The sequence below is a fragment of the Astyanax mexicanus genome, chromosome 24 (assembly GCF_023375975.1).
Source record: "Astyanax mexicanus isolate ESR-SI-001 chromosome 24, AstMex3_surface, whole genome shotgun sequence".
Classification (NCBI taxonomy): domain Eukaryota; kingdom Metazoa; phylum Chordata; class Actinopteri; order Characiformes; family Acestrorhamphidae; genus Astyanax; species Astyanax mexicanus.
In genome coordinates, this window is record NC_064431.1 from 9,723,076 (window position 1) to 9,750,255 (window position 27,180).

Sequence of the window (27,180 nt, forward strand, 5' to 3'; positions counted from 1 at the left end):
TTACCCGTTTTTGTGTTTTTTGACTACTCTCTTACCTTGCCCTCTGTATCCTTTGTTTATTCGTTGCTGACTTTTGTGTACCGTATTTTTCGCACTGTAAGGCGCACTTAAAATCATTTAATTTTCCAAAACAATGACAGTGTGCTCCTTATGTGTGAATTTTACCAGGTAAAGGTTGTAAGAAGCAGTAAAACCACTCCGCTAAAGTACAGTTTTACACAGGAGTTTCAGTTTCATTCTTCAGCAGGATTAGCATTAGATTCTAACTGCGTTAAGCGCTAGCTTTTTGGCCATCCATAGGTGATTGTTATCAGCCTGTAGCCTCCTGCTAACCCCAGCTAGCACTGCTGGAGCAGCATTAGCATTAGCCGCTAACTGAACAAAGTGCTAGCTCTTTGGCAATTCAAAGGTGATTATTATCGGCCTATAGCCTGCTGCTAACCCCAGCTAGCACTGCTGGAGCAGCATTAGCATTAGTCGCTAACTGAATGAAGCGCTAGCTCTTTGGCAATTCAAAGGGGATTATTATCGGCCCATAGCCTGCTGCTAACCCCAGCTAGCACTGCTGGAGCAGCATTAGCATTAGCCGCTAACTGCACTAAGCGCTAGCTCTTTGGCCATTCAAAGGTGACTATTATCAGAGGTGAGTACTATTATAATACTATTATTCAGAGGTGAGTATGTCGGCCTGTAGCTTGTGCGTTTACAATGTTAAAACAAGCTACATGGGACAAACCATTAGCTAATATCACCCTGTCTTCCCAGAACACTCAGGGTTCCTCAGTGCAGCTCTTTCGGGTGCCATTAGCCGCTAATCACTAGCTGCTCCAGCTTTAGTGGAAAATCTGGAAATCTAAGCTTACTGTAAATAAACAGAAAAGCTTTACTCATCCAAATAAACAGGTTTCAGGAGAGAAATCTGTGTAGATTAATATGCAGCACTCAGACTTGTCTATCTCCTTTTAATTACAGTTTGTTTACTCAACTTAGCTTAGCCTGCTGAATTTTAAAGGAAAACATGGCGACACCATGTTTTAATGATAATGCGCCTTATAATGCGGTGCACCTCATAGTGTAAAAAATACGGTATTTAGATTTCTCTTTTTGCCTAGCTCTTTTACTTTCTGGATTACCCGTGTATGATCTCGGTTTACCTTTTTCACTCTGGTATGTTGTATCCGCATGACCCGTCACGTCTGGTCCGCATGACAATATCCCCAAACTCTACATCTGTTAGGTAAAAATAAAGCCACTGAAGCTCAGGACTTGATTGTGCATCTTTGCAGGGGTTTATACAAATATTTTTCTTTTTGTTTTTTTTTTTTTGCTTTCTTTTTTCTTCTTCTGCTAAAGCAATATAAAAAGATGGGGGGAAAGAGTCCAGTCCAAATTATATTAGATCTAATTTGAAACTCTGCCTGCGAGCCTCGTCTGCGAGTCTCTAATATGGCCTTACAAGCTCTACAAAACACTGCTCTAAAATTAATGCATCTTTGGAAATAGTTTGTTGACTCGGAACTTGTAACAGCCCCGTGGAGGCTTTTCTGACGAATGCAGCCAAAGTCGTCTAGTACTCTACTGTATGACTAAATCAAGACCTAGTAAACAGATCTGGAGAACGTTCAGAGATGGATCACCCACTGCGGCGTTCTCCAGGGTCTCCGGGCCGCACTGTTTCTTTTATCTTCAGACTGATCTGCAGCTCTGGTCCCGAGTCAGCAGCTGGGGAGAATTGAAGTGGTAACATTAAAGTAACTCAGTGAAATATTCCACCATGTGCAGTGCCTTCGGTACATTTAAAAATAGTCTTTTGGTGTTCGGGCAGGATAACTTTAGCGGTCCATAGAAACAGTGTATATAGTGTGATCTGATTGCAGTAAGTGTGCTGAAGCCCATATGCTGTCTGTATTCTTTCTTTTATTTGGACACTTTTAATGAATCTCTCTCAGGAATGTCATTGTTCTTCTACAGTAAACCTAAGATCCAAGAGCAATGTATCACCCTGAATTCCATAACCCTGAACTTCAAATGATTTGCTCCATGCATTTTTTGAAGTATCTTATTTAGGCTTTGTCAGAGTCGTTGCCTTACAGCTTATTTCTAAATTATCTGCTGCATTTCTCTTTTTTCACACTTTTCCTCCCCAGTCTTTCTGTTGGAGAGTCTTTCAATAGCAGCTCAAAGAAAATCAATGCCATGGCTTTATAATTTCACCACCTTCTTGAAATCAATTTGTGACAGCCATTGTGTGTAGCTTGGGGCTCAGAGTAGTACATCATATACACACAGTGCACTGCACCCAATTTATAATACAGGATTGCTCTTTCTGCCCCTTTCTGTTAAGTTGTGTTATCTGACAGAAGGCAAATCATTCTTTTCTTTTTATCTTGCTTTACATTTTAAACAAAGGGAATGTCAGAACTGGGTTTTTCCAAAAATATTGTACTTTCTTTTTCAGTGCTGCACATATAACTTCCGACAGTGTTCAGTAGCTAATTCTCAATAGGGTTCAATAGTTTGATCATCAAAACTGTTTGATCATTTTCAATAGTGTTTGGGACATGTTCTTTATATGATCTAGTGGGTAAGCCTGTCGCAACTTATCATACGATAATTTTTAAAATCATTTTTGCCAATGTCGATATTAGCCATTGTGTTTACGCATGGGTTTGTTTACATGAGAACAAATCCACGCGAGTTTCAGAGCTGTGCTGCTCTCACCGGCTCTCAAAGCAACTGTCAGACAGCGCCATCTATCGGTTATGAAATCAGTGTAGTGCTGGCGGAGCTTCACGAGTGACGGTGCCTCCACACACACGCACACAGCAGAGAATGTGTGTGTGTGGAGATGTGTTAGCTTGTGAACGTATTCGAGGCTAATAGGGCTTTCTCAAAACTAAACAGCTTTAGAGAAGGTTTAGTAGGTTTAGAGTAGTCCAGTAGTCTGTTTTAATGCAGAGTGTTTTGGCTTTAAGCTAAATAAGCTAGGAGAACCATCATGAGCCGCGAATGTTGACTTTGTTTCGAAACAGTGGCAACAAAAGCCACTAACCTGAGATCTCATTTAAACCACAAACATCCAGCCCAAATTCTGAGCAGAATATTGAATATAAATATTGTACCCCCAGAGAAGTCCTGCCTCCATCCCCACACGGTGAACATGTTGGTGTTCCTTGCTTGGAATCTGTCTCACAGTTACATTTATAGCAAGAGCTCTGGCCTGCTGTGTCTTTGACCATATGGACACTTGTGTTTTTGAGCTAATTTGTGTTTTACAGCATATACAGGGGTTGGACAATGAAACTGAAACACCTGTTATTTTAGTGTGGGAGGTTTCATGGCTAAATTGGAGCAGCCTGGTGGCCAATCTTCAATAATTGCACATTGCACCAGTAAGAGCAGAGTGTGAAGGTTCAATTAGCAGGGTAAGAGCACAGTTTTGCTCAAAATATTGCAATGCACACAACATTATGGGTGACGTACAATTTGTTCAAAAGAGGACAAATTGTTGATGCACGTCTTGCTGGTGCATCTTTGACCAAGACAGCAAGTCTTTGTGATGTATCAAGAGCCACAGTATCCAGGGTAATGTCAGCATACCACCAAGAAGGACCAACCACATCCAACAGGATTAACTGTGGACGCTGTAAGAGGAATCTGTCTGAAAGGGATGTTCGGGTGCCCGGATTGTATCCAAAAAACATAAAACCACGGCTGCCCAAATCACGGCAGAATTCAGTGTGCACCTCAACTCTCCTGTTTCCACCAGAACTGTCTGTCACCACAATAAAGTATTGTGGTCTAAAACCAGGTGTTTCAGTTTCATTGTCCAACTCCTGTACATGTATGATAAAAAAATGATCTGCACGTGCCTTTGTGTTATGTCCAGAGTTAAAAAACAGTTGAATTAATGTAAAAGTTACTTTAATCTGTTAGTTGTTACTTTATTAGTCCCAAGGTGGTTGTACTTTTTTTATTTATTTAGGGTATTAAAATATTTTTATATTGGAAGCCCAACATCTGCTCTTCATAATACAAAGTTAGTTTAACTATAAAATGGTGTAAAAGTATTATTATGTTAGTATATTATTACTGTGTATTAAAGCTCTTTTGGTAGCACAGAAGCAGAAAAAAAGCTTTTTCTATAGTGCCCCTTTAAAACGACAATATTATCGTTTATCGCAATAATTTCTGGGGCAATAGATCGTCCTGAAAATGTTGTTATCGTGACAGGCCTACTAGTGGGTGGGGCTCTGGTGGAGGTTGGCAGGTATGCAGGTTTTCTGTTTGTGATGTCACAATAAACAGCTTATAGCATATATAAGCATATGATTCCTGAAACTAAACTCTTTCAGCTGATTCACAGAAAACAGATGGATTAGTTTTCGTGCTTGGAGTCTTTATAGGAGCAGTCGAGACCCAAGTGGAAATTCAAAAGCACATAAAAAGTTCTGATGTCACGAGTGCACCAGGAGTTTGTTGTAGAAGGTTATCATTACCATTCACAGTGGACAGAGGGAACTTTCATGGGAAAAAGCGAAAAAAAAAAAAAAGTCATGGGACATGCTACTAGTTCCTGTTCATGACATGGCATGTCAGTTTACAGTTTTCGGTACATTACATTTATAGTAGGTTTTAATATTGTTTAGGCTCCGAATAAACAAGAAATTTATATATATATATATATATATATATATATATATATATATATATATATATACATATATATATATATATATATGTATATATATATATATAATATATATATATACATATATATATATATATATATATGTATATATATATATATATATATATATATAGTATATATAGTACTATATATATTTACTATATTTACTATTTGTTCTGAACACAGATGAACCCATCCATGCACTAAACATTCACACTAATTCACGCTAATGGTCACACGCCAACACACATACACACACAGTGGTATAGTTAGCACAAGTGTCCCTATTGGTGGGCAGCCTTGCTCAAGGGCCCAACAGTGGTAGCTTGCTAAACCCACAACTGTGTCATCTATAGCCTGGTGCTCTAACTACTGAGCCCCCACCACTTTAAGAAAGCTTTGTTACTTTCAACACTCTATGGGCCCTATTTTAACGATCTATGGCGCACTAGTTAATTGCGCTTTGCGCCACTGGATTTAGGGGCGTGTCCTTTGTCTTTGGTATTGTGAGAACACGAAAAATACGCCTTGCGCAGCTCCAACGGCACAAAGGGCGTGTTCTCTTAATTATTCAAGGATGTGTTTTAAGCATAACTTAAAATAGACCAATCAGTGTATCAGTAGTCATTCCCTTTAAGAGTGCGCTCTGACTTCTGTTCATTTCTATTTTAAGAGTGCGTAGGAAACTGTGCCATCATGCTGTGAAGATAAACCAGCAGCTCATTTAAGGGAAGAGTAAAGTTTATTTTATTCTTTATTCTGTTCATTGTTTATGTAAAACTGGGTTTGCAACACTGAATATTAATTAAGCAATCAACCATAATTTACACTGGCTAGGGACCCTCATTTACAATGCTGCTGAGCATTTACAGTTTAAAAGGGATTACAAATATATATATATATATATATATATATATATATATTTTTTTTTTTTTATAAAAACTGACATTTACTATAGACGAATAAAATATATACGTAAAAAAGGAAAAATACGACATTTTAAAAAGATCATAAAAATTGACACCTAAAAAGTAAAGAATATATATCTTATGAAGAAAAAAATAATAGTAGTGAAAGTATATATAAATATACTTTCGCACATATTATAATATACGTATATATATATATATATATATATATATATATATATATATATATATATATATATAAACTAATTTTATCAATAAAATAATGCAAATAAATTAAATAAATAAGACAATATATAATATAAAATATAAACTCATTTAAAAAACTCATTTAAAAAAATCACAGGCTTTTTTAATAATTAAAGTTTCAGTTTTAAATCATTGAAACAGCTAACCAAAACCTCAACCTATTTTTTTATATTTGACAATATTTGATTAACTTTACAGGTCCTCCATCATCTTTCTTTAACTAAACTGAGTATTATATTATTTATAGCCTCGTGCTGAATTCAGCTCTGCACTGTGAGAAAGAGGGAGAGAGAGAGGGGTGGGGGGGAGCGCAGCGCATTTTGCCTGATTTCTTTTGATTAAACATCAGTAAATATGTGGCTATAGTAAGTTTAATAACATGAATTTTACTACACTTGATCCGACCTTATTTATTAAAACGTTTTTTTAAGGTAATTCCGCACGCAATGCCGCATGCTGCCAAGCTTCGCTACGCGTGCCTGTGGTATTTTAGAGCGCTGGACGAGATTTTAGTTAGTGAATTAATATATTTAATATTTTAATAAATTTTCATTTCTGTGTATTTTAAATGTTTTAAGTTTTATATAATTGACGGGCAGCACCAGATGCCAGGGTGACAACAGCTTTATTTTTCAGATATAAAAAAATAATAATAAAAGTGATTTTTAGTGGTGATCATGATTCAGCTCTGGCTGCGCGGCTGACTGCTGATTTTAGACGTGGTTTCACTGGATCAGTCGCGCAATGCTTTTTTCCGCAGCCAAGATAGAAACACGGCAGAAATTTACCTGAACACACGTAATTTCCAGATCACCCATCAGCGTTTATATACTCCAAAAGTCCATTGCTATTGCGCAAGGCGGGGTGTACGATAGGGCCCAATAACTGCTTTCAGATCTGTGTAAAAGCTTCTTTTGGGCTTTTCTTTACCCACTTTTTAGTGTCTTCATCAGAAACAATGCTCCAGAATTCATCGCAACACAAATGTACTATAGCCCTTCTACAAATTAAGCAACATCTAGCTGCACTCGGCACTGAGAGAAACCTGTACACTGCACTGACCGTGCAGCCTTCACTTCCTGTCCCCTGAAAGTACTTGTGAAAAGCCAGCGGTCGATCTCATGTCGGGCCATTGAAGTCGTCCCCGGCACAAGCTGGCACTGATTAAGAGGAAGTCAGATAATGAAGGCTAATAACGGCTGTGATTAAGGAAGCGTGGGCTCTCAAAACTCTGGCTCCTATGCCGTCACCATAGAAATGACGGTGCTGCTCCTGTTGGGTAGGAAGGTGGGAGGAAGGGGTGGAGGGGCAGGGGAATGGCGGTCTAAATAAGCAGAGCCTATTGTTGCGCGGTTAAATGAGCTAGCACGGCTAAATGAGCTAGCTGCTTGAAAAATTGGGCAGCTGGCAACACGCAACATGCAGGTGCTTTCATTAGTGGCCATTCACGCACAAAACATGCTGCTTTCCGTTGCTATTGTGTCGTTTCATTTGTTTGTGGCCCTACATCGCTTTGTATGTGCCATTCATTGTTCTGGTGGGGGCTCTGATAAAAAACAAAGGCTTCAGTAAAGGCCTAATGGAAAGTCGTGTGGAGTTTTTCAGCTAGGTATACTTTCAAAATACCACCAGGGCCACCACAGTACCACTCAAAAGAGGGGACATAGCCATCAAGGTTTTGGTCATGTACTGTAGTCTATAGATGGGCTGATCCAAATTGTTACCATCTGATATTAATAAAATGATACTGATACAAAGTCCGATAAAAAAGCTAATTTTTTTTTTGTTGTTGTTTTTTTCACTGTTATTGTAGGTGTTGTGCTGAAGGTTGAATCACACGCAGAGTTTCCAGGTTTGCAGTTTTCCCACCAAATTGGGCTTGTTTAAAAATCCAGTCCGTAATCCGTAAATAGCAATACTGATAATAAATCCCTTATAAAACTCAAACTTGTTTTGCTGTGTGAGACATATATTTTGGGCTAGTTTAATCTTCTAAAGGGCAGATTTTGACTGAATATTTTTGTTGGACCTGGCAACCCTGATCACAAGACTGAATTATACCACACAATACATCTTATTATATGAGCAAAAGTACAAATACACTGGATCTAAATGCATTCCAAAGCTATTTATTTATAACAGATTACCCCTGGGCTCAAAATAATTCCAACTGGCTGTGAAATCCAACATTTTCCACTAAGACAGTAATGTCCTTCATGAGCTACTTCACTATAATACCTGCATGAACAAGTGCTTCCTTCATGTGATGTCTCTATAAGTGCTTAATTAGGTTATTATATACCATCTGTATCTCTTCAGAGCACTGGTTTACTTTGCTACTTTTCAGTATTTCCAGACTAAAATATCTCCAAACAAACAACATTTTATCCAAAACAAAAGCCAATTTCAACAGGTTACTCAGTTACTGGTTGGAAATGGAGCTTCATTAGGATAAACACATTCACGTGAAAAATACTTGGCAAGCGCTAGTTAAACTGTCTAATACAGAGTACCGTATTTTTCGGACTATAAGGCGCACTTAAAAACTTTTAATTTTCACAAAAATTGACAGTGCGTCTTATAATACGGTGCGCCTTTTGTATGGATTTTACTCGTCAGGTTGTAAGGAGCAGTAAACACACACTCCGTGCAGCGTTATAGAGAGTTTCAGTGCTATACAGAGTCCAGAGCCGTGCAGCTCCGAGGCTGAGCAGCAATAGCATTAGCTAGATGCTAACCGCTAAGCTAGCTAGCTTATTCACTGAGATCAGTATTATCTAAATTTTACTCGTCAGGTTGTAAGGAGCAGTAAACACACACTCCGTGCAGCGTTATACAGAGTTTCAGTGCTACACAGAGTCCAGAGCCGTGCAGCTCCGAGGCTGGAGCAGCAAATAGCATTAGCTAGCTTATTCACTGTTCAGAGATCAGTATTATCTAAATTTTACCCGTCAGGTGTAAGGAGCAGTAAACACACACTCTGTGCAGAGCCGTGCCGCTCCGAGGCTGGAGCAGCAATAGCATTAGCTAGATGCTAACCGCTTAGCTAGCTAGCTTTTTCACTGTTCAGAGATCAGTATTTTCTAAATTTAGCACTTTTAATACTGCTGGAGCAGTATTATTAGAGTTAGATGCTAATCGCTAAGCGTTCACCGTTCAGAGGTGAGTTATCGGCCTGTAAGTCTGTGCTGCTTTGCCTGGCTAGCATTAGCTAGATGCTAAGCGCTAACTCTCTCAGAGGTGAGTTTTATCAGCCTGTAATCTGCTTGTTTACCGTGTTAAAACAAGCTACGGGGGACGAATCGCTAGCTAATATCTCACTGTCTTACCAGAACACGCAGGATTACTCAGTGTAACGCTGTCGTTTAAGTTTGGGTTAACTTTACTAGTTTAGGTGACTAGCTAGCGTGCTAGCGGATAGCTATGCTAACGCTGGTGCAGCAAGCCTTAGTGGACATCTGTAAATCTAAGCTTACTGTAAATAAACTGAAGCACGTTACTCACCCAAATAAACAGTTTTCAGGAGAGGAATCTGTGTAGATTAATATCCAGCACTCGTTTGACTTTGAAATAGCTAGATTTGTATACTGAGACGCTCCACTGGCAAGCGACCACCCCCGGTGGGGGAAGGGAAACATGGCGCCACCCCTGTTCACTTTGATATAGGCACCCTTTCTAGTGTCACTTAACGCGCCTTATAATGCGATGCGCCCTATGTATGGAAAAATAGCAGAAAATAGGCGTTCTTTGATAGTGCGTCTTATAATACGGTGCGCCTTATAGTCCGAAAAATACGGTACTTTTAGCCCTTAGCACATGGCTTTACTCACATTACTAGTAACTGTCTCGCTATCCTGCATTTCTACAAAACAATATCTCCAAACAAACAACTGTTCATTCAAAGCAGCAGCTAAATATTTGTTCACTGAGGCTGAAGCTGCTGCGGGTTCATGGTAAAGTATGAAACTGGACTGCGGATCAGTGAGGTCTCGTTACATGTGTGAAAATAGGACTAGAGAATTGGAAGTGGGCAGGATCAGAGTCAATAACACAAACAAATCTCTGCTCTGTAATAGACAATTCAGAGAAGAACCTACTGGCTGAAGCTCTGCTGTCAAGAGATGCCAGTACTTAATATCTGGTCACATATCCTGATCATTTAATGAGCTACTGTACACAATATAGAACATATTGGCTCTTTCACACGTTTAATATTAGTCTAAAATGTGGAAAAACATTAAGTATAAGTAAACATGTGACTATTATTGTATATGTTTGCATTTTTTCCAGTCTCTCAGTGTCAGGTTGATGTGTAGGCTCTGCTGCCTAGTTCAATACGTTAAGGTTAGTTGCAATACGTTAACGTTAAGGTTAGTTAACCATATCTGAAGCTTAGTGCCTAACTTCAGGAGAAAAATAGCCAGCTCGGAATCAGTCTTGTAGTCCTTCTGGGATCTGAGTTTTCTCCATCTATCAAAACTGTTGCCATCAGTCACTCACATTTAACTCCATCTCTGGTATTCTTACTCTCACTCTGCTTTCTATTGTGTTCCAAATCTGGCAGTCCGGTATGTGGAAATAACTGGGGAGTGGGTGGAATCAGAGACTACAACACAGATATCTGCTCCATGCCAATGCTGTTAAGATATGCCAGTGCTTAATATCTGGTCACATATCCTGATCATTTAGTGAGTTAGTACACAAAATATAGTACATATTGGTCCTTAAATATGTTTAAAATTAAAATTAAATGAAGAAAAACCTTGAGTATATGTAACCATGTTCAAACGTTTGACTAGTACTGTATATATTTGCATTTGTTCCAGTCTCAGTCAGGTTGATGTGTAGGCCCTGCTGCCTAGTTGCAATCACTCTCTTAACTAAGACATCAGCCTTGGGCAGGTCGCTGCTGCGTGAGCGCTTCAGTACTGCTATAGAGTGAATGGCACATGGGGTGACAGCTCAACCTCTACAATAATAGCTGAGAAGATCTAAGAAGGCTCATTACACTTGTCTCACTGTGCCTGGCTGCAACAGGAAAAGCAATGCAGCGGTTATTCTCGAAACACATTAAATCTGTCAATTAATGTTAATGTTGCACATTAACATTAAAAGTTAATATGAAGCTGTGTTGACGTTGCGCTAATTGATTATGTTTACTTAAAAAATGGGAACAGTGAGACAGTATGAACCCAAGCAATATTTGTATTTTATGTTTCAACTTCATTTGATTTATTAATATACATCCATTCCTGCATTTCAGACCTGCTACACATTCTTAACAAAGCTGTGATGCAGTCAATTTAGGGCTAGTAATGAGTCAAAAACATAAAACATAAATAGTGTTGTGATTTACACAGGTGATTATAATTATGATTTGGTATAAAAGCATACAGTGGCATAAGAAAGTATTTGCCCCTTTACAGATTTCTTTTGATTATGCTATTTTTGTCATACTTACATTTTTCAGATTTTCAAACAACCTTTAATACCAGACATATATAACCTGAGTAAATATATTAAAAAAACTTTTTAAATGATGATTTTATTTATTAAAAAGGGGAAAAAACTATCCAAATTAATCTAGCCCTTTGTAAAAAAAAAAAAAAAAAACAGGGATTAATCACACTTGTTGAAATGCTGAGTTAAAGTTCACTACTAGCCACATTACTGCTGATCCCTGATTACTACCAGATCTGTAGATTTAAGAAATCAAGAAAAGTCATTACTTATAGGCTTTGGGACTCCAGTTAAATGCTATTATTCCCAAATAAAGACAACATTGAACACTGCTGAACCTTCTCAGGTTTTGGAGTGTCCTAGTCAAAGTCTGATTGAGATGGTGTGGATGATCTTAAACAGGAGGTTCATGCTGGAGAAAATCCTCCAGTGTGGCTGAATTAAAAGAATCCTGTAAAGACTTGCCAGTAATCAGTAAAGCTTGATTTCAGTTGTTGCTGCTAAGGTTGGCACAACCAAGTTATTAGATTTAGGGGCAAACACTTTTTCACACAGGGCTAGATTGGTGTTCATATTTTTTAATAAAAATGTTTTCTTTAATAAATAAATGTATTGTTTAAAAAGTGTTTTTTTTTAAGGTTATATTTGTCTGATGTTAAACAAAAACAAAGTTTACTCCAGTACTGTTCTATACTTTAAGATGTGTTTGCAGGGAGAATGAGACAAAATACCACATGCAATAACCACTTTATATCTAAGTATTCCCAGCACCAAACTGTGTAAGTGTTGTTTGAAGAAATGGCAACATTATAAAGTGTTAAATGAGCAGATAAAACATGAAATATCTTGGCTTTAGACCACAGCATACACTCTGTCCTGAGAATGTGCACAGGCAGGTTAAGGCTAGAAAATACACTTGCTGTTTGGCCATACGTTCGAGTAGATGACCGGCTGTGTTGCTTAAATTCTTGCCTCTGTGCTCGACATGTTGGTGGAGGTTTCCACTAGAGGGCAGCAACGTGTTTCCACATCAACGTTCAAAACAATGCTGATCTCTCACCAGCTGTTGAAATGAAATACATCATACAGTTTCTCCTCAACACTGTCCGTCACTTTGATGCTGCTGAGTGCTGCACTGAAACCCTAGCGGTTCTGTGTATAATGCACCTTATTCGCATCATATTAAATTCTGAAACATGTACCCAACCAACACTCCATAGAGACAAAGGATACGCCAGGCAGCCATCATGTGTACACAAATGTGTAGTTAAGAGCATGTGTATCTATACCATAAGAAGTGAGGTAAATGGGTTCCCTCGTGGCAAATAAAACAAAGTTGTAAAACTGGGAATTTGACGATTATTTCTATGGTCTGTGATCAGTAGAATTGAAATGAGGCTAATTATCGTATGTAGCCCGATTTTGTTTTTTGGTCTGGTATGGCAAACATCTGAAATAAAGAGATGTGGAATTTTAACTCTATTCCAGTTCTTCATTCATTAATTCATTAATTTATTCATTCACTCCTCAACTAAAAATCATTTAAATTGTTCAGTTTAAAATACTTTCTTAGCAAAATAAAATGTCGAATGTGATTAATTTAGATGAATTAATCACAGAGCATGTCATTCATATGTTTTTTTTCATCCCTTCTTCGCTCATCCCAATTATTGGACCACACCTGCTCTTAATTTGGACGAGCTTTTAGTGGAGTGCTGCTTAATGTATGGTAAATTTAGCAAAGGCCTTAAAGCTTAGGCTGAAATGTCATGTTTGTAATTAAAGTCATTTAGATGTATTCAGATTTTTGGTTGCACCTTATCCAAATAGTTGGTTAAAGCACTTTTTTATATTGGTTTTTAACAGTATTTCAATGCAGGATTTGGCTGTTGTACAATAACTGCTATTATAGTTTAGTTTAACATTATTTGTTGTTTGTTTTTCTGTTTATTATTTTGTAATTGTTCTTTATGTATGAAGCACACTGGGGCATGTGAAAACAGAAATAATCTTTCTACACCCCATGTAAAGGGATTATTTTGTGCTTCACATGTGTATCCAAAAAAGCCATTATTCAGAGTACGTGTTTAAATACACACATACACACACGCACACACACACAAAAAAGGAGCCTTTGCTATCTCAACGTCGGCCATACCTGTCAAGTCTCCCGTTTTGGCCGGGAAACTACCGTATTTTACTCCTCTTTCCCGCCGTCCTCCCGTATTAGTATTTTCCCGTAAATTTCCCGTATTATATTAAAATAAAAAAATATATATTATTAAGGAGACAGGGCACTGACCGCTCTGTTTCTCTTAACCAATCGTGGAGCCGGTTCAATGAGAAAGTCCCGCCTTTTAGGAGAAACAGCCAATCAGCTTGCAAAGGAGGGTCAGTGTGGGGAAGCCCCCCGTCGCTATGAGTTCAGGCAGCTAGTCGGAGCAGCTGATGTTAAAACATATATGGATATTCAGCGATTTTTCTTAAAGAAAGGTAAGGGTAGGCTAATCATGTAAACTGTGATGAGATTTTTCTGATAATAAGAATACTCGTCTCTGAGATAAAACACACAGATTAAACCTTTTAAAATAAAAAAATTACAGCTTGTGACTCAGTTTAACTAGAAATGTGGAGAGGACCGAAATTAACTGAACTGATCAGGGGTGGAGTGATCAAAAGAAAGAAGTATTAATTAAAAATTATTGTGTTGGCCCCTTAGGACTAATTTTTACTGATGGAACATATCTGGTCCATGTCCTTTTAGTAAAAGCTCATGATACTATGTTTAGGTCACCAACAGTCATTTTGCAAAATTTGTGCAACATTTGTTCAATTTTAAATCCATTAAATAAATAAAAAATATATCATATAAAAGAGTGCATTTATTACAAAAAAGTTTTTGAAATTTTTAAAAAAAGAAAAGGATTTTTTTATTTGGCTGTATTAAAAGAATGACATATGTAGGAATGTCCACAACATGTTCAGATTCTGATAATCTAATTGTAGTGTGTAAGTGGTTCACATGTGGTTATTTTAGATTTTTTGTAAACCTGTCTTAAAATGTAAGGGATACTGAACCTTCGTTGGGCTGGTGGGACGGCTTTAAGCGTACAGAGGAAAATATCCCTTATTTTTAAATCTAAAACTTGACAGGTATGACGTCGGCTTGATTTCTTGCAAAGAGGACGAGGTGTAATAAATGGGAGGAGGTAAAAATGAGCTCAGAATAGACAGCACTGTGAAAACATCTACACTTTTGTGCTGCAACCTTGAAAGCAATATATATTTATATGTTTGAGTCGGTAACTGTTGGTTCCTGTACGCGTCTGTGGCATCTAGAAAGATAGAGGGAGGGAAGCTGCTCGAGTGATAGTAATCTGTGTGATTTGCATCACTATGAATAGGCGTTCTGTGGATTGTTTGCAGCACCAGCACGGCCATGGCTGTGTTTAGACTCTGCAGCATTGGGAGTGAAGGATCTACAGCTCCACACGCTGGCTGAGAACGTTCGGTGCAAGATGTGAAATCCAGCCGGCTCAGAGAGAAATGCACTGAAACAGATATAAAAAAAGATATGAAAAAGATATAAAAATAAAAAATAAAAATGCTCCTATTTATTTATTGTTGCCGCTGTTCTCGCCGATTCCTCCCGGAGACGAGAGCCCAGGCTTAACGTCAGTTTAAAAGGATCCTCCGTATTCACAACTCGTTTCGGTCCATATGCCATAAGTGGCTGGTGTTACTTTTCTGCGGCGATGCCCGCTGTGCCCAGCGTCTGACTATGATGGCTGTCATTGCTGGAGCTGGGCTGGAGCTCTGGAGTTGGTTTAGCGTTTAGCTCAGCGAGAGGCTGAGTTGTTGGGCGGTGATAATGGAGCAGCGATAGTTAAAATGGCACACGCTGCGCTGAGCAATTCCTCAGCCCATATGCTGCCGAATTTCACAAACAGTGCTGCGTAACTGGACACTGCTGTAGGACTATGATTAAATTAAATTCAATCAAATGTATGTTTACAGCAACTTTTATTTTGCAACTGACGTCACAAATCAGCTTTACAAACATCTAGTAATAAGACTAATAAGAATAAGAACCAATACAATACAAAAAATCATTAAAATATAAGACCGCAATTGAGCAACCCAGTATGAAAGTCACAAGAAAAACTCTTAGAGGTAAAGGAAGAAAACTTGCCAGGTGTCACACCTGCACCTTTAGGATCAGCCTCGCCGGAGTACTAATAAGCTGACTCCGCCCCTCCCTCACACCTGTGGGACATCAGCTTATTACTGAGACTATTTATACTGGGACATTTACTGAGTCTAGTTGCGAGATATTGCCACTCTAGTGTCTTATCGAGCGTTTACGTCTGTGTTTGTTATATCTGTTTTTTTGATCCTTGCCTGTTTTTTTGACTACGATTTTGCCTAGTGATTTATTCCTGCTTTTGAACTACTGCCTGTACTTTTGGATTACAATTTTTTTGCCTTGCGTTTTGGATTAATAAAGCCTGCCTGCGTTTGCATCCAAATCTCCTTGGTTGGTTCTTACACCAGGAACCAAGACTTCTGACTCCTGTCAGACTACTAGTTATAAAGTACTGGTTAAAAATCACTGTACATCACATAAGACTTGATACTGATATAATCGTAATAGCGGTGGTAAGAATAATGTTGTAACAATAAGCGCTGAGGAACCCTGAGTGTTCTAGTAACCCAGCATTAGTTCTGGTGTGCCTTATAGTCTGAATAATACAGTACTAATAATATGAATAGCAGTAGTTTTTAAAATGAATACTTCTTGTCTATGTAAACTTTAATATAATTGGTAGCGGATGGTTGGCAGCTAGTCCAAGGCAGGTGAAAGCAGCTGGATGTAAGGTGGTAGCCAGAAGGTAACATAGACAAAAAGGCACATACAAAACACTGACATACACCCACTCCACCATCAGCATACCTGAGTGATCACATGCAGCTGGCTGGACAATCAGCATCTCAGTTTACCACAACTACCCTCTGTCTATTGACTCCTGGATCTCCTGGCATAAGCTGGATGGTGGGCAGCTGGTCTATGGCAGGTAACGAAAGCCTTGAACTTTCATTAGTGTCAGGCCGGTGCACAGAGCAGATGGGCAGTCTTTACTTAAATAAATTTACAGTAAATACTGTAGATTAAATTACTGTTTGGATTAGTGTGATTGGATTTATGGAAAACAAAGAATTTCAAACAGCTAACATCTCTGGTAAATTTAACTATAACGGCCTAACTAAAGGGAAAGAGCCAGAGGGTAACATAGACATAAGGGAACCCAAAAACACTGGCATCCACCCACTCCACCGTCCACAAACCTGACTGATTGTGTGCATTGTGAGGGAGGACAGTACCAGCATCTCAGTTTACTACAAAAACCCTTTTTAAGGAGAAACAAACAAACATTTATTTAAAAACTAAACTAAACAAGTAAGTTTTAGGTCTAGACTGTGAGTCCCGAACATTTGTGGGAAGGTTATTCCAGAATTGAAGCTTTGTTCATAATAGGAGATGAGGTCTCACAGATACTCAGTTGGTGCATGTATATATATGAATCATCTTGCTTGTATTCTATATATATAATTTTGGTAACACTTTATTTTACGGAACACAAATTAGGTGCTTATTAATGTCTTATTATTTGCTTAACAAAGCCATGTATTAGTTCTTAATTAGTTCAGAATAAACGGCTTGTATTCTTGGGAATAATTTGATATATCTTAATAATTCTATATATTTAGGAATAATTTAGAATATTTGGGATAATTTGTTATATTTGGAACAATTTAGTATATTTAGGAATTATTTGGTATATTTGTTTACTTTCTGGTGCTATGTAACTAATATCCCTTACGAAACATAATAAATGGCAATATATTGGAAAATATAGTGCAATATATTAAATAATAAGTTTTCATATATGGAAAAAAGGACATATATTGTTTAATATATGACAATTAATGCATGGACCATTTATGTCTATATATTGGTAAATATAAAAACATACCACAATAAAGACAAAATCTCTAAACTGCAATATTTTTTTAGACCAAATGCTTTTTTTGTATTTATTAGTGTCTTTCTTAGTTAAGCATTTCACAAAAGAGACAAAAGCGTACCATGGTTTAAAATACATCCTGAATGTGCCAGTAAAGGTCCACAGTTACAGACCCAATAAACAAAATACATTTACATTTACATCATCTACAATTACTTAAATAAAGCGGTCATATTGTTTGCATATTAAACATTTTAATGTAACAAAGATTGATAAGTTATTACATTTTTTTTTTGCCCAAATGCTACATACATTACACAGACCTAGCCCAAAATCTTATATTTAGGTGTATTACACTTATACAGTCTATTAATTTTACTTTGTGATTTTATCATTAATTTTGTGTATAAGGGCACACAAATATTATTATATTATATTATATTATATTATATTATATTATATTATATTTGATTTTTATTATATTGCTAATAACGTATTACATTTTTAAAATCATTTTAAATAATTGCAAGAAAAAAAAGCATTAGCTATGGTCAGTGTGAGTGAATCACCACATACAACAGTTCCTGTAAATGTGCTGTGTCTCAGTTGTAACCTGCTGAAAATACCCTCCCTCTCCTTAAATCATAATTGTTACATTTTCAGTTTGAAGATTGTACCTGTGGTTTTCAGACAAGCCAAATTTGGCAGGATAACCGCGAACCTGGCAACTCTGGGGAAAAGCGTTCTGTGATTGGACTGCAAGAGCAGAAGATTTAGACAAACAAGTATCAGCAGTTACAGCGATAGGGCGGGACTATGCTTTGGATGATGTTCGGAGAAAAGACGCTAAAATTGTCTCTCAGATTGAATGAATCGAATGAAATATACAGGTTATGGTTTGCGCTCGTTGCTTGGACGGAGGGACCAATGCAGTGAGCACTGTGTCAACCAGCTGGATAACTGACTCTGACCCAACAGAAACCTCCCCGCAGTCCTTCTAAAGTTATCTGGCAAGGTGAGTCCTTAATTTAAACAGTAGCTCATCATAACACAGTTTAAAGAATCGCCATGCTGATAATAAGGCTAAGTTTTTTTTAAGCAGTTTAAAAATTATAGTGAGGTGTACCTTCTTGCTAAACTGCTTAGTCTACACAATTTAAGTTATGAGTTATAACTAACGTTAGCTACCTTAGCTTTAGTTTAACTAGATAACCTAGCTTTAAGTTAACTAGCTACTTTATCTTTAGTTTAACCAGCCAACCTAGCTACCAGCTAACCTAGCTTTAAGTTAACTAGCTAGCTTAGCTTTGTTTTAACTAGCTAAACTAACTTTAATTTAACTAGCTAACCTAGCTTTAATTTAACTAGCTAAGCAAGCTTTAATTAAACTAGCTAACCAAGCTTTAATTTAACTAGCTAACCTAACTTTAATTTAACTAGCTAACCAAGCTTTAATTTAACTATCTAACCTAACTTTAATTTAACTAGCTAAACTAGCTTTAATTTCACTATCTAGTCTATCTTTAATTTTGGATTTATTACTAGCTAACCTAGCTTTAATTTATAAGTTATAACTAGCTAACTTAGCTTTAAGTTAACTAGTTAGCTAGCTAAATTAGCTTTGAGATATGTTTTAATTAGCTAATCTAGCTATCTCACTTTATCCCATGAAATAGCTATGCTAATTTATTTTGTATTAAGGATTTAGCTGTACATTATTAAACTATCACAGTTCACCTTTAAATTAGGCTTGTTAGGGGTGGGTTCCGAATACTGAAACTTGTTTTTAATCTAAGAGTATTTGGACCCACTTGTAACTAAGTAGCATTGTGTTGCTGGTGGTCATTGTTTGTTTATTTATCATTTTCTTCCTTTGTTATAAGGTGAAACTGGGGAAGGAAGGCACCATCACTGTCTTAGCCCATTGTTGGAAGACTGCAAAAGCACAAGCTACAGCCAGTGGGACGGCACGAGTGCTACTGATGGAACTCTTTAATGTTGATGTTTTTCTGAACTTTAAGCATACCTTTATCTGTTTTTGTATTATACATATAGTAGTATATCGTAGTATATATTCTTGAATTTATAGTGAAGTGTATTGTTAAATATATAATAAAATAAATTGTGATATGTGTGGTAATAGATGGTATGTGTATTATTGATAGTAATATATTAAAATATATTCTTGAATGCATAGTGAAGTGTATTGTTCAAAATATAAAGTACAATATATAGTACATTGCAAAATATGTGAGAATAAGTGGTACATAATAATTGATAAGTCATGTTCATATGTTGCCATTGCTGTTACAGGTATTATTTTAGCTATATTGGTATCTGCACATTCGACCAGTCAGTCAGTCAATCTACATTTTAAATTTAACAGTTGAGAGTCTTAAACCAATAGAAAATAAAACTGCTTGAATTCAAAAGAGAATAAATGTGCTAAAATGTGTTTTCTGTTATTTCATTAGGACAACTGCATTTTTGACATTCAACTTATGTAAATGGGAAGTCAAACACACAGTTGTGTCTAATTAGTGATGAACAGAACCTCACTTTAGAATATGGTACACTTCTGGGTGTATAAGTGACTTATTAAGCACTTGTTAGCTAAATTGTGATGGAGATTGACTTATTAAATGTTTATTTTGCGCTTTTTAGTGTGTAATTGGGGATGAACAGAACCTTACTTTAGAATATGGTACACTTCTTGGTCTATTAGTGACTTATTAAACCCTTATTAAGTACATCGTGAGGGGGATTGATTGATAAAATATTTATTCAGTTCTTTTTAGTGTCTAATTAGTGATGAACAAAACCTCACTTTAGAATATGGTACACTTCTTGCTCTATTAGTGACTTATTAAACCCTTATTAAGTACATCGTGAGGGGGATAGATTGATAAAATATTTAGTCAGTTCTTTTTAGGGTGTAATTAGTGATGAACAGAACCTCACTTTAGAATATGGTACACTTCTTGCTCTATTAGTGACTTATTAAACCCTGATTAACTCAATAAACTCCAGCACAGCTATAACCTTACCAAACTCACATAGATCAAATTGCGACCAATTATATACTAATAACATGTAGGATTTGGCTAATAGTTAATGCTTAATAACCTGCTTAACTGGGTGCTAACATAACTGTTTATAGTGCACTATAAGAACTAACACAGCCATTATTAATCATTTCCACATAACAGACCACTAATTAAGCACCAATAACCCTTACACAGAATAAAGACTAATAAGTAGTGAATAAATCATTTATAAATGTCTAATTAAGGCTTTATTAAGCAAATAAAAAGACATTAATAAGTGCCTAATTTGTGTACCTTAAAATAAAGTGTTACCATAATTTTATTTAGAAAATTGTCTGCCAATGGAACGACACTTTAAGTAGATATTTGATATTTAAACTAGATTTAGGAGGATTTAACCTGCTAAAACCTGTTTTTGCAGTGTGGAATTATTTAATCAAAATGGAATTTAATTGGAAGCCAATGCAATGCAAATATTAATTTTCTAGTTATATTAAAGACCCTGGCTGCATCATTCTGGATTGTAAAGTTTATTCTGGTTACTGCTGGAACAATATGACAGTAGTGCTTAGCAGTAGTTTTGCCTTAATAAAGCCTTGTACAATTTTTTTCTGTGCCATTTAGGAATAAGTAATTTTCAAGCCAAGCAGTGTTTTAAAGACGTGGTGACATTATAAAACACTATATTGACAAAAGTATTTACTTATCCATCCAAATCACTGAACTCAGGTTCCAGTCATTTTCATAGCCACGTGTATAAAATCAACACTAAGTCATGCAGACTTAGTGATATTATAACTCAGTATTATAACTCAGTCACTACATCACTACACACCTCCAAACTTCATGTAGCTTCAGATTAGATCAACAACAGTAGAGTGTAGAGAGACTCATGGAATAGGTTTACATGGCAGAGCAGCTTAAATCCATTCAAGCCTTAAATCACAAAACACAATGCAGGTGAGCGGATACTTTTAGTAATATAGTGTATGTGTTTATTGAATTAAAGATGTGAATCAAATTATTAATTGATTAAAGGTTGATTACACAAATAACAAGGCTTAGTTTAGTTAGGAATATTGCATGGTGGCATATTGGTTATTAATATATGTTTTTTTTTATACTGTAGGTTGACATTGAATGGTAACTCAGGCATCACACTGAACACTCTTCCAACCATTTAAGATGATGTGTTTGGAACGGGGACCTGATCAATAGACAGCACTGTACTGATGTTCAGCTGAATCTGTTTGCAATTACAGAGCGTTCTCTATCAGCAGTGTAAATGTACTGCTCTATCAACATGGGTACTTAAATTGAGCTAAATTTACAGGCTTTGTCTGTGTAGTTTGTGGTACAGAAGTTGGAATTTCACCCTCACTTAGTAGACCTCTCCTCTATCTCAACTCTATTATACATAAAATGTGAAATTGTTCACCTTAGAGCGCATTCCTATTTATTTTCAGAATCTGAAATATTGGAAAAGCTAAAACATTCTCTGAATCTTCAAACCTCGTACAAACACTCACTAACCGACTCCTCCTAGCAGCTGTCAGAAGATCTGAAAACGAAAGCAGTCGATGCCCACAAGGCAGCAGAAGGCTATTTTCAGCTTGAGCTTTTTACCGTGCTGACTGTTATTAAGAAATGCCTGTTTAGAAGAGGTCAAGAGTAGAGCTGGAAGACCGAGAAAACTCAAAGAGACCTATTGACAGGTAAATCTAAACCTCTACATGACCGCCAAGAACCTGTCTGAACATTTAGCTGATTCAAGAAGGTAGTGCATCATTCCAGTAGTATGAGCTTGCCACAGAACATAACATGAAGTATACTACACATCATCAAGATGAAGTCAAAATAGAACTGATCTGGCCACTCTTAGAAAAGAACACTTGTAGAAAAAAGAGCTGCATTAATGAAAAGAACATCATGCCGTCTGTGAAGCATGGGGGTGGATGTATCTTGCTGTGAGGTTGTTTCTTCCAGTAGCATCGGCAGTATTGAACACGCGTAGGGAAGAATGAATTCCACTACCTATGCAAACAGATTCTCAGTTCAAAAATCAAACCATCTGTTAAAATGGTGAAGTTATGTAAAAAGATGATGGGATAATGATAACATTTGATGTAATAATCAAAACATACCCTGAAGTTCACTATTTCATATCAAACAAGCACATAGTGAAGATTTTCAAGTCTATTGACTTAATTATCATAAATAATTTCTAGATAAATCTTAAATAGATTAACTGTGCAGCGTGACAAACAACAAATATCTTATAACAAAAATCTTTTTTTTTAGCGCACACTTTTATGATTCATTTAGAAAGTAGTGCCACTTAGTTTGGATTTAAAAACAAAATCAAATGACAATGTGTGACCAGAGTGTCCAAACTTTTGAGTACGTATGTTTAATAATATTTATTCTATAATTAGCTTGAAGGCAGGGATTTTAGATATTTACATAAAGATTCTTAATAATAATAATAATTGTTACATGTGGAATCTGATAAAATGATACAAGAAACTCAGTAAATTTCTTGAACTAAATCACTCAGATAAGCAATTTCAAATTTCTTTTTTAAAATAGAATTTACAGATATATATTTCCAATATATCTTGCACAATCAAATATTTATTGTTTATTTATTAGTTATGTTTCAATTCAAATGTTTAAAAAAAATGTTAAGCAATTGCGAGATTTCAGCTTTAAAAATGTAACCCTTCACCACCCTAACAACTTCCACTACATATCTGGGAGTGAAAATGCACCAGACAGTTCTAATAGAGTGGGGCATGGCTATTTTTCAGAGCTTTGGGTTTAGTATTTCAGAATGTGTAAAGCAACTTTTTAAATGTTGTGTTGTGATCTTACCATCCGAAGGGCCAGTTGTTTCCAACTATCCTGACTGATAAGAGAATAACTATATGCTTTATATACAAGCTATACCCCTGAGCTGGGCATCATATGACCCACAGACCACATCCAATCCTTTGTCTTCTATAACCAGCTCTTTACTTATCCACCTCAGAAACTGGACTGGACTTTACTGCACTGGTTTAAGCTCAAAACAGACTAGATTTCTCTTACTGAACAAAAAAAAAAAGGATTGAAAACAGCAAATGAGGTAATTAGACAATGGCTATATACTTATCACTGTATTAAATGTGAATAGTAAGAATATGAATGTTGATTAGCCCTTTCAGACGTTGTGACCATTACATTACATTACATTTTTCAAAATGAGACATATTGGTCCTTCGAATAGACAATGAATCAGCCAATAAAAAGTTAATAATACAACTACAAAGGGAACATTCATGAGCAATTTTTAAGTTAGTTTGGAAAATAGCACTTGTAATGTTGAAAAGTTAAAATAGTTGGTAAGCTTTTTCTGTCTGAAGAGTGTGAAGATTGGTTGCTATTGTTTGGACTTTTGGCTAAATGCTAAAGTCCAAAATGTTTTGTCTACAACAGTGCAATGTTAATAGTTTTGTATGATATAGCAGTGTCCAAAAACTTTTGGCTAAACTTTGGCTAATAGAGCAGTGTCCAAACAATTTTGGTTAAACGCTAAAGCCTAAAAACTTTTGGCTAAATGGTGGAATGTCATTACTTTGGCTAGTAGAGGACTGTCCAAAATTTTATTTAAAGGCTAAATTCCTAAAACTTTTGTTGAAATAGTGGAATGCCATTACTGATAGAGCAGTGTTCAGTAACCTTTGGATACATGGTTGCTATGGGATCCCTGGTTGCTGCTAAGTGGGTGCTGTGCTGTTGCTATCGTTTACCAAGTGGTTGTTAAGTTGTTGCTGCAGAATTCCATGTGCTTGTTAAGGTTGGGCTGAGCTGTTGAAAGTGGTTACTAAGGTGTTTCTAGGCAGTTGCTAAGATGGTTGCAATGTGATATGTGGTGGTTGCCACTGTTGTGCGGTGTGTGTGGGGTGCTCAAAGCCTTTACCCAATAGCTGTTTTATCCAGCAGCTCCTCCATACAGATACAGCACTGAGGAGCGACAGACAGAAGGGGTTCCGTGTGCAGACTGAGCTGGTGTGTGGGATAGAATGTTAGGCCACCCATTTATTCCTATGGGGAAAATTTGTATGATAATTTTACGTAAATCGGATTGGTTGAAGCAGCATACCATTTGAAACTTTGTAAAAAAGTTATATGAGCAAACCAATTTTAATGGTTCTAGCTAAAAACTGAATTGTAGAGCCGTATAAAATTCTTAACAAAAGTTTATGCTCACAATTGAATGGATTCCTATGGAGAAATGTCCAAGCATAAAAATGTCCACTCTGCGAAAAACGTGCACTGTATCGCTCCAAAAAGCACAAGCAACCTAATTGGGCCGACGATTCTGCAAAAGTGTGTGTTTCTACGTCAAAAGCTGTGGAAAAAGATAGTGATTAACTTTTGCAAATAGAGTAAGAAGAATAAGAAGATTAAGAAGAACAGTAAGTTGGCTTTTTTAAATTTAATTTAAAAACAGTTGCTTAGTCCCACCCAATGCACTGAAAAAAACATTACTAGAGCCATTGAGGCAAAGTAAGAGCTATTGTTTGGATGTTTTTTGAAATAAATAGGTCTGCATCAAATAAAAAAAAAAAATCACAGGCTTCCAGTGCAATGGACATAAAAAAAAACAATGAAATATTTTTGTTTAGTTTATATTAGGACATTAGAGTCTCATTTTTATGTGCATTGCAGACAGAAAATAGCATTCTTAAAGTTTTTATCACTGGAACATAATTAAGGTGTGAAAGGGTTAAATAATGATATCAGTGTTTAGTCATTGCCTGATTGTACCAAATAGAGATCAGTATGTTGGTCTGGCCCTCAAAAATTGACCCAGGTTATCCTGTGGCTCATTGAGTATAGGATAGTGGGAAAGGTTAGGTGTAAAGGTTACATTTAGTTTATCAAAAATAAGAGTAAACTTACTGTATTGCCAGATGCGCTGGAGGCACTTACAGCTCAATTTCTTATTGTTAATTTGACAAACTCTTTCGTGGCTTTAGAAATGTTTTTCATTTCGACTTTTTGTAATTTTTGTAATTTTTTCCAAAATTTTGTTTTTTTATCTATTATTTTTTATGCTAGTTTTTACCTTTCAGTAATTGTGTAGTAAAGAAATGGATTAATCATGACAGCCCTACAGCAGGGTGTTCTGCTCTACTAAACAGATGGTTTGGGAACAGCTCCTGCATGTCTAGATAACCCATAGAGAACGAGCGTAAGTGACCTGCTGTATGGTTCCAGCTTTATAATGTGAAACACTTATTCTCACTCTCATCTTTGGATTTTTATAAATTATTTATAAGTTTATTTATTTATTTATGGTGGAGGCTCCCCAGAGGACCTGAAGCTTCATGTTGCTGTAGTTTTTGTTAGCTTGGTGCTCATTGATTTATGCAGAAGTTTTCAGTATTGTGCACCAGATGTGCTAAAGTTATCTGTTTAACAAATTTAACCCAAGCTATATGTACGTTTTTCGAGAATTTCCATGGAGAGGTCTACAGTCAGTGACACCATCATGGCAACATGCAGTGAACAGCTGGGTTCTAGCCTGCACTGCTGTGATTGGTTCAAAGAATAAACAAGGAAAAGTTATTGTATAGTTGGTAAAGCAATAAAAAGTCAAAATACAGTCAAAATGTTTATTCATAAGCCCTTTTATATGCATATTCTTATGCATATTAGTGATTGGTTGATTGCAAACGATCCGGCTCTTTGAAGAAAGAGGCGCAGTGCCGGGGAGATGTGATGTATTGTGTAATGACCTTTTGATCTTTTGCAAAATGAATTTAGAATGTCCATATGCCCCTAAACCTACAGACAGATTGACTAGGAAAAAGTTATTTTTCCTTTAGTTTTGCAGTGTGAGGCCACATTTATACAGTAAAAAATGAATCAGCAGAGTAGATATTGTCTAAGAATTTTGAGAGAAGTTTGAGAATTTTTAAACCCTTATTGTGACATCACAATAAAAAAAAACCTGCATAAAACCATTATGGCACCAACCCTCACCCATCAACCCCCACCCCTTAGATCAGTTGAAGAAACATCCTGCTGATTAAGAACCTCAGACAGTACACAGCAGTATAGGAAGCAGACCTCGTCTGAGGGAGGGATCTTAATCTACTGTCCGGAGCTAGCCAGCAGATGAGGAAGATGAGTTTTTTTATTTTATTTGCAGTTAAGCATGAACTAGCTTGTTTGTGTTTTGCCATTTAGCACAAGTTAACACTAATGTGTTAAACAGATGAAAGGGACTAAAACTGGCAAGAATGGATCTGGTGAAATCTCTTTATGTGAGAGTGAAGAACATAATGAAAATACTGTAAACATTACTTTTACATGTTCAAGAAATCCCTGCATACCCACTCATCATGGGATAACCTTGTCCCTTTTAAAAAGTAATCTTTATCATGAGTGAAATCACAACTTTCACAATGTTTTATTTTATTTTAAAAGGCACTGAAGAGACTTGCTGCTGCATGTTCAGCAATTAGTAATATTAATTTCACTTCATACTTCTCATATTGTTCACAATATTAAGCTGAGGTACAGCTTAAGCTGTCCACTCTGTCCTGGTAAAATATCAGGGTCATTGTAGTAATTTTAGAAAATCTAAATGTGCCACTGAAACAGAGCACAGTCACCATAGTCAAAAGAATTAGAAAATCTAGAGTCTTTTTTATATTTATATGGACGAAAAGGCACAGTTTTAGAACATTCATTTTTTTATGTTGATTTTTGCCATTTAAGCTCTTTAG

At 36.5% G+C, this 27,180-nt stretch overlaps 1 protein-coding gene and 1 long non-coding RNA gene across 3 annotated transcripts in view; both read left to right on the forward strand.

Moving 5' to 3' along the window:
- igsf21a (immunoglobin superfamily, member 21a) overlaps window positions 1-27,180 on the forward strand; it is a 509,658-nt gene that overhangs the window by 425,282 nt on the left and 57,196 nt on the right. The gene's annotated exons all lie outside the window — the stretch shown is intronic.
- LOC111195368 (uncharacterized) lies at window positions 17,853-19,541 on the forward strand. The gene is made up of 2 exons (XR_002651600.2): window positions 17,853-18,366; window positions 19,235-19,541. It is a non-coding gene; the product is annotated as an uncharacterized LOC111195368 (long non-coding RNA).